This window comes from Chrysochloris asiatica, unplaced genomic scaffold, assembly GCF_000296735.1.
Source record: "Chrysochloris asiatica unplaced genomic scaffold, ChrAsi1.0 scaffold00112, whole genome shotgun sequence".
In the NCBI taxonomy this organism is placed as follows: domain Eukaryota; kingdom Metazoa; phylum Chordata; class Mammalia; order Afrosoricida; family Chrysochloridae; genus Chrysochloris; species Chrysochloris asiatica.
Window position 1 is genome coordinate 8,582,757 of NW_006408630.1, and position 8,104 is coordinate 8,590,860.

At 39.6% G+C, this 8,104-nt stretch overlaps 1 protein-coding gene and 1 pseudogene across 1 annotated transcript in view; one reads left to right on the forward strand and one right to left on the reverse strand.

Moving 5' to 3' along the window:
- LOC102840342 (chromosome unknown open reading frame, human C4orf45) overlaps window positions 1–8,104 on the reverse strand; it is a 145,684-nt gene that overhangs the window by 79,156 nt on the left and 58,424 nt on the right. The gene's annotated exons all lie outside the window — the stretch shown is intronic.
- Window positions 4,566–5,191, forward strand: LOC102832015 (annotated as a pseudogene).

Below are 8,104 nucleotides of genomic sequence, written 5' to 3' on the forward strand. Positions count from 1 at the left end.
TGGAGTCTATAATCTCAGAAAAGAGAGAAGAGGGGGGAACAAAATTCTGTAGCCTAATATAAGTATGACTTCAATGTTCCTCTCTCGGCTTCTTGACTTCAAGGCTGCTTGAGAAATTACAAGATGCCACTGTTGGTCATTATGAAGTAACTCAGGATTTAATTTTTGGCCTATTTCCTTTTTAGTCTGTGTCTCTCCTGCTCCACAACCCCATTCAGGCCTGTTTCCTAGTGATAAACAGTTCAGGGCCAGCTGTGGCCATTTTGTGGTGCCATTTGGTTTTAAGTGGAATCTGTCCCTTTAAATTTTGAACAGAACTGTGTGCATATATAGTAGAACCCTCCAGTGTGGGAGTGTCCACTCACTTATGCCCCCCCTCTAGTCACCAGAATGAAGGTGTGCCGACAGCCAGAGACCAATGAACAGATACACACACACAAAAAATAAAATAAGAAAAAGAATGTCAACATATTTATCTCTGAGGATCCATCAGGCCTCAGTCTGTGGCAGCTCTGATCCTTTCCCTGCTCCATCTCGCCCAAGATGGCCGCTCTGGGAACTGCTAAGTTCAACAGATCCAAAAGCACTAGATTTCTTACTTCCATTACAAATTCCACTGGCTGTAAACCTTCAAACATTCTAAATATTCCTTTATATGTGGTTCAGAGTTCTGGGACCATCCCCTGAAACTTCTTCATCCGGTATTCTGTGTTATTGCTGATGGAGATCCTCAGTGCACTTCTCCCCAATCTGTCATCAAGCCCTGCCTCTCATCATCCAACTTTTCAAACCTGAACTAAGTGCCACCTTATACTGTTGTGAGCACAAGAAGGTTTAAAATGTGTCTTTTATATTCTATTTGGTAAATATGTATTGAATGCTTGATGTATGTCAGGCACTATGTTAAATGTAAAGGACAGAGAAAGAAAATTAACAAGAACTTCAGGGCCCCACAGTCTCATGGGGAACATAAAATATGCAATGGGGTGAAGTCATAGTCTTAAAGAGAACTCTGAAGAGAGGGGTGATGGAAATTGGTAAAGGTGGCATAAAAGAGAGCTTGGACAGGCTGTTTTGAAGTGTAAATAGAGGCTTCCAAGGATTAAGGAGTGTCTCTTCCTCTGAGCTGCCATAGTATACTGCTTCACACTCTACCTCATCCTGTTGGAATAAACTATTATTGTATCATTTTATTTTCCTCTCTGTACTATCACCTTAATAGTAAATCTGTATTATTTATCCTCGTTTCCTAAATACATTGCTTTGGTACCTAACAATCAAACAAACAAACAAAACAAAAACTAGTTTCAATGGAGTCAGTGCAGATTCATGACAACCCATTTGTTCTCCAGTTTTCTTAGCTGGGTTCTTTTGAAAACAGGTGTCTCTGGGTGGGTTCAAACCTCCAGCTTCTCATTAGTAGCCCAGTGTTTGATCATTTGCATCATTCAGTGTATATTGTTAGCTACTATTGGGTCTGCCCCTGACTCATGGTACCCCCATGTGTTACAGAATACAACTGCTTCATGGGGTTTTCTTGACTTTAATATTTTCAAAAGCAATTCACCAGGCTTTTCTTCTACAGAGCTGCTGTGGGGGTTCAAACCACCAACCTTTAGGTTAACAGCCAGGCGTGAACTACTTCTGCCACCTAGGGACCTGTACCTAGCCTGGTGGTGATGGTGGTGGTGATGGGACGTAGAGTTGGTCCTGACTCACAGCGACCCTGTATAGGGTTTCTGAGGCTATAAATCTTTATGGGAGCAGAAGGCATTCTGCTTTTTCCCTTGGAGCAATTCGTACATTCATACTCCAGCTTATAATTCACTATGCTACCAGAGGTCCTTGTTAGAATAAATAGCATAAGCAAAAATCCTTCAAGTCTGTAAATTAACTCACCCCCATGGCTTGGTTTTCAGCCAAACAAAATAGAGGACTCTAGTAAGGAGCTCTGGTAGAGTAGTGGTAACCAAGTCGGGCCGCCAACCTCAAGGTGAGCAGTTCGAAACTACCAGCAGTTCCACAGGAGAAAGATGAGGTTTTCTGCCCCCGTAAAGATTTACAGCCTCAGAAACCCTGTGCAGGGATGCTATGAGTCGGAACCAACTCCACAGTATTTAACAACAACAACATAAGGGGAGTAATAGCAATAGTGAGATATGCATACCTTAGAATAAGCAACCATTTGAGATTAAAAGGGCAGCATTTACTCAAGGTTAAAGTTCAGAGGGTTAGGGAAAAGAGGGAAATAGAAACAAGATTCTTCAGGATCAACACTGGACTGTGAACCACAAGGTCAGCAGTTCAAACCCACCATCAAATCCCTGAAAACCCTATATAAGGTCACTATGAGTTGGAACTGACTTGATGCTCTCAACAACAACAACAGAAACAGGAAACAGAGTAGAAAGTGGATTAAATGATGTTCCATTGAGGGGATTGTAATCCATGAGGTAAAACAAAACGTATAGGAATTGATGAATGGAAAATGATTTGCTCTGTAAGCATCGCCTAATTCACAATAATTTTTTTTTTTGAAAAAGAGAAACAAATATAGATAAGAACACAACTGGTTTGAGGAATTGTCGATATAGCTAGAGCTGCAGAGACTGTCGGGGATTGGTGGGAGATAATGTTTGGGACTCTAGTTCATACATCTGAGCCACAGTGAAGTGCTTTCCTTCCCTAGACAACTAGCTAAAATAAATCAGGGATGGAGAAAAATACAAATTGCTGTGTGATTACATTATCTTGAGCGATGTTCTGTAGCTTCTCTCTAAGAATGTGGGCTAAGGAAAGAGGGAGAAAATTTAGGATAGAGTGTTTCTAAAATGCTTTATGCCTAAATTCCTCTTCCTGATCTTTAGAATGGTAGAAAAATTCAGAATCTAGTTCCTTTTTATGGCAGATGTTATGAACTGAAATAAATCCTCCAAAAATATATGTTGTAGTTCTAACCCCTATTCCTGTGAATGTGACCTTGTTTGAAAATAGGCGTTTTCTTTTGTTATCAGTTAAAGTAAATGAGGTCATACCAGAATGGAATGGCTCCTAATTCTAATCCCTTTCAAGTGGTGTCTATAAAAGGGAAAAATAGACACAGGAACAGAAAGACACACAGGAGGAAGATATCACATGAAGATACTGAGGAAGATAAGTACTGGAATGCCAACCACAAAGTAGGCGGTTCAAACCCATGTCACTCCTTGAAAACCCTATACAGGGTCATTATGAGTAATAACCAGCTCGATGGCACTTAACAACAACCACATGAAGATACATCTACAAGCAGCAAAGGAATGTCAGGGATCACTGACAATCACTAGAAACTAAGAGACGGTTTCCCTCATGAAGCCTTCAGACAGAAACCACAAAGCTGACTCCTTAATCACATTTCCAGTCTTCAAGAAAATAAGTTTCTGTTTTTTAAGCCACCCGCCTTGTGATATTTTGTTATGGAAGCCCTCAGAAACTAAGACAGCAGATAAACACATTATTTCTAATCTCTGGATAATTTGGGATTACTGGTTTTATATTTTAACATAAAGCTTGGATTTCTAATTTTGTATTTGGTGATCCACTAACTCTGAGGTTAAAAAAAAAAAAAAAGTACATTATGGAAGGAAACAAAATATGTTAAGACTAACCAATAGTGCTTGCTTTTGATTTAAAAAGGACATGATTTGACTTAATGGTCAGATACAGACTGGTGGAATCCAAGATTATGGTCCTTGGTCACCCTTTAGGTCTGGATCTGACCTCTCCCCTGTGACTCAATGTTCAGCCAAACAATAGATCAGTGGATATATAGTTGGGACATCAACACTAGCTAGGTATGCATGCCACAGAATGGTTAGCCATTCATGATTAAAAGGACAGCATTTACAAGGACAGAGTTCAGATGGGCTGGGAAAGAATGGAAACAAGACACACAGGGAGGAAGTGGAATAAGTGATGTTGTGTTGTGGAGGCTGCAATCATTTAGATGACAGAATATTTGTTGAATGTAAAACAGATTATCTTCTCTGTAAGCCTTCACTCAATTCACAATAAAAAATTTTAAAAATAAAAAGACATGATTTGAGAAGACTTAAAGCATGTTTTTAAAAAACCCACAAGAGCAAACCATGATCCCTTTACAAACTTTTCTACTTCTGAAACACTGTGTCTTTAGATGACTTTTATGTCCAACTGCTTAATGACACAAGCAGTAATTACAACCACCGTAATAAGAAGTTGTATTACAAACAGCTAAACAAGTTTTATGCCTACAAATGATTTTTCTAGACTTCAGTGACTGAGGAATACCTAATGTAAAAGATTATTGCAAAATTAAGTCTGCTCTCATTAGTAAAGAGGAGACATAGAGACATTTCTAAAATTAGCTTTGACATTATTTGCTAAAACCCTGGAGTATGTGACAGGCTCTTTGATAATGGTGTGTACATTATGAATGCTGTCTACAGGAAAATGGCTTTTACAGAGTTCACTTACTTCTTAAAACAAAAGAACCAAAAAAATCTGCCAGCTCATTACAAAGGGGCTTCAAAAGTTTGTGGAAAAAAATGGAATTAAAATATAATGGATATTTGGCAGGTTCCACCGTGGGCTCCGAGTGGCCCCTGCCCCAGCTGGCAGTAGTAGTTCTAGGGAGGAACACCATGGGTCCAGAGTGTATCTTTCTTAATCAGACTAAGGAACTGGAGCCTCACTTGGGCCCCACAGAAGGCACTGGAGATTGGAGCAGTGAAGAACACAAGGAAGAGCAGGAGGAAATTGCAGCAGGCCCAGCTGGCTACTCTTACCAACCCCTAAACCAAGATCCTGAACAAGAGGAAGTAGAGTTGGCACCTCTGGGGGATGGAGAAGCAGCAGTTGTCGACATCCAGGAGTGGATCTAGGCCCTGGGACTGCATTTGCCATACCCTCCATTAGAAAGTGAAGATGAAGAGGATGAAGGAGCTATAGCATTGGGTGGCCTCAGCTCAGTTCCCATGGACCCAGAACATGTAGAGCTGGTGAAAAGGACAATGACTGGGTTCCTGCCTGGGCTCAGGAGATCTCAGATGCTCAGTGGGAAGATGTGGTATAGAAGGCCCTCCAAGTCTGGCAGACATCCCAGCCTGGAAGTGACAATGCTGAGAGCTGCCCTCTTGCCCTGCATTCCAGGCCAGAACCAGCACAGGACTGAACACATCCCTGGTTTTAATGTTCGTCTTCTCCCATCTCCCTTTCCACATCAAGGCAAATCAGACTTCTCAGACCTACTTTATTCAGTTCTGTACGTATGGGGACATTGGCCCAAGCCCAGCCCACCTAAGCATGTATCTCTCTGTGGAGAATAAAGCACCCTATGAATACACACACATACACACACAAACACACACACACACACACACATATAATGGATTTTTCCATGAATTAAAAAAAACTCTCTCATATTTTCCACTTCATTCTCTTAGTACCCCTTTTAATTTGTCTGCAAATCTTTTTTTATATTCGCTATCTATACTTTTTTACTCTTCTTTTTGAAATTGTTGTTAGGTGCCGTCAGGTCAGTACTGACTCATAACGACTTTATGCACAACAGAAGGGAAAACACTGCCCAGTCTTGCGCCAACCTCACAATCACTGATATACTTGAGCCCATTGCTGCTGTCTCTGTGCCAACCCATCTTGTTGGGAGTCTTCATCTTTTTCACTGACCCTCTACTTTACCAATCATGATGTTTTGTTCTTGGGACTGGGCTTCCTAACAATATGTCTGTAGTATGAGAGACGAAGTCTGACCATCTTGACTTCTAAGGTGCATTCTGGCTATACTTCTTCTAACACTGATTTGTTTGTTCTTTTGGCAGTCCATGGTACTTTTAATACTCTCCTCCAACACTATAATTCAAATGCATCATTTTTCTAATTGTTGAAATCTGAAGTATTGAAAACACCCAGGTGTAAACCAAAGAGGCCACATGAAAATAAATTAATCGTTGTGTGAATTTCTCAAATACAGAGAAATTTTAGGTATTTAAACAAAAAGATGCTTTCTTTAATTCAGTAAAGCCAAAACAAAGTTAGTCCACACCCATTTACTGCAATCTTTCCCCATCAATGTAACTTTCTGCTTTCATCCTTTTTGTACCTGAAAGTCTGTGAACAACTTGAAAGTAGAAAACCCACTTATTAGTGTTTTAAATTCCAAACATCTTGTCCATAGCAGATCTTCATTTATGCTTGTTTACTGTTCTTTAGGATGCAATTACTTGTATGACACATTATTGATTTAATAGCACCTTCATATGGGAATTACATTTGCAAATTGTTATAAAACACAACCTCATTTCAGATAGGTTAAAAATTGATAAATTGTGCAGTTGTTGTTGTTATGTGCCGTGGAGTCGGTTCCGACTCATAGCAACCCTGTCCAGGGATTCCAAGGCTGTAAATCTTTACAGGAGCAGAAAGTCTTATCTTTCTCTCTCGGAACAGCTGGTAGTTTTGAACTGCTGACCCTGAGGTTAGCAGCCCAATTCATAACCACTATTGTACCAAAGCTTCTTAAAATTGTGCAATCGAATGGAGGAAATCCTATAATTTTCCTGTTCTGGACTTCTTGCTTCAAAAGCAGAGTAGATCCTTGAATTCCATTATCTCAGCAGAAAAACATTTATTAGCAATGGTGATGGTGGCTAAGCTGCTTTTTCTGAAGCACTGATAACCTCCAAGTATGTGTCTGTTATGGTTTCCTCTGATATTTTTGTTTCCTTGTATTAAATCCTCCTCAGAATTCTTCACTGGCTTTTATAGCCTTCTATGGTCTTGAGGAACTTAACTTTAACCCTGCATTTCTATTTCAGTGGCTCCCATTCATATTACTTTCAATGTGGAAACATCTCAAAGTCCAGTATCCTCCTTTTCTCTTTCTTCATCATGTGTTCTCAGCCCTGGCTGCACATCAGAATTGCTTAGAGAGCTTCAAAAAATTTCCAAATCAGGTCCCAACCCAGATCAATGGAATACAAATTTCTGGAGTCAGTCAACTTGGACTGAACTATTGACTATGACTCAGCTATAGAATTTAAGCTCTAAATTGTTGTTGTTGTTGTTGTTGTTGTTGCTTTCCTTTCCACCTGTAAAAGGAGGATGTTAAATATCTACTTCATTGGACTGCTGTATACATGTTTATTCCCCAACATTACAGTATTTCTATTGATTTAACATCCACTTTTCTTTAAAAGCTCAGCTCAAATCTTATCTCTCTATAAAACATTCCCCCTGCATTAGGCCTCCATAATCACAACTTATTTTGTCCTGTTTACAAAGTACACACATAGTGACAGGTTTGCAAAAACCAAAACATTCTCCTTGCTGATCTTTCTACAGCTGCTATTGTCATTTTTCAATCCATGCGCTAAGTAGTGCGCCAACATTCCAGTGTAATCACTGAGAAAAAGATAATTGATTTTGTCTCTTACTATTATAAGCCTTCCAATGATTTCTCTTCGATCTTAGACTAAAATCCAAATTTTCTAACCTGACCCATAGGATTCTACATAATTCAACCCTCATCTTGCTACTCCCCTATTGCTCTCTATAATCAGTCCTCGCTATAGTCTAGCCACACTGGTCTCTAATTTGATTTACTCTTTCTCACCTCAGTATCTTTGCTCATGTTAATGAACGATCTTAGACTCATCTTTTTTCTTTCTTTTTGAATATTTTATTGAGGTTTGGATGAACGTTTACAGACCAAATTATTTTCGTATTCAACAATTCATACACATTTTGTTTTGTGACATGAATTGCCGTCCCCTCAATGTAACAGCACTCTTCCTACTTCCTCACTGAATTACTCGTTTCCATTTCTCCTTATTTCCTGCTTTATGAACTTTGTTTCTGGGCAAATACTGCTCTTTTGGTCTCATATGGTCCATTGTTCTGACGAACATGTTCCTCACGGGTGTTATTTTTTACTTTATAAGGCTAACTGTTGTTTGAAAGGTGATCTCTGGAGTGGGCTCAGTTCCAGGTTTGAAGAGTGTCTAAGGGACCCCATCAGTCTCTATCAGGAAGTCTGGTGTTTTTTTTAATTGAATTTTGTTCTACA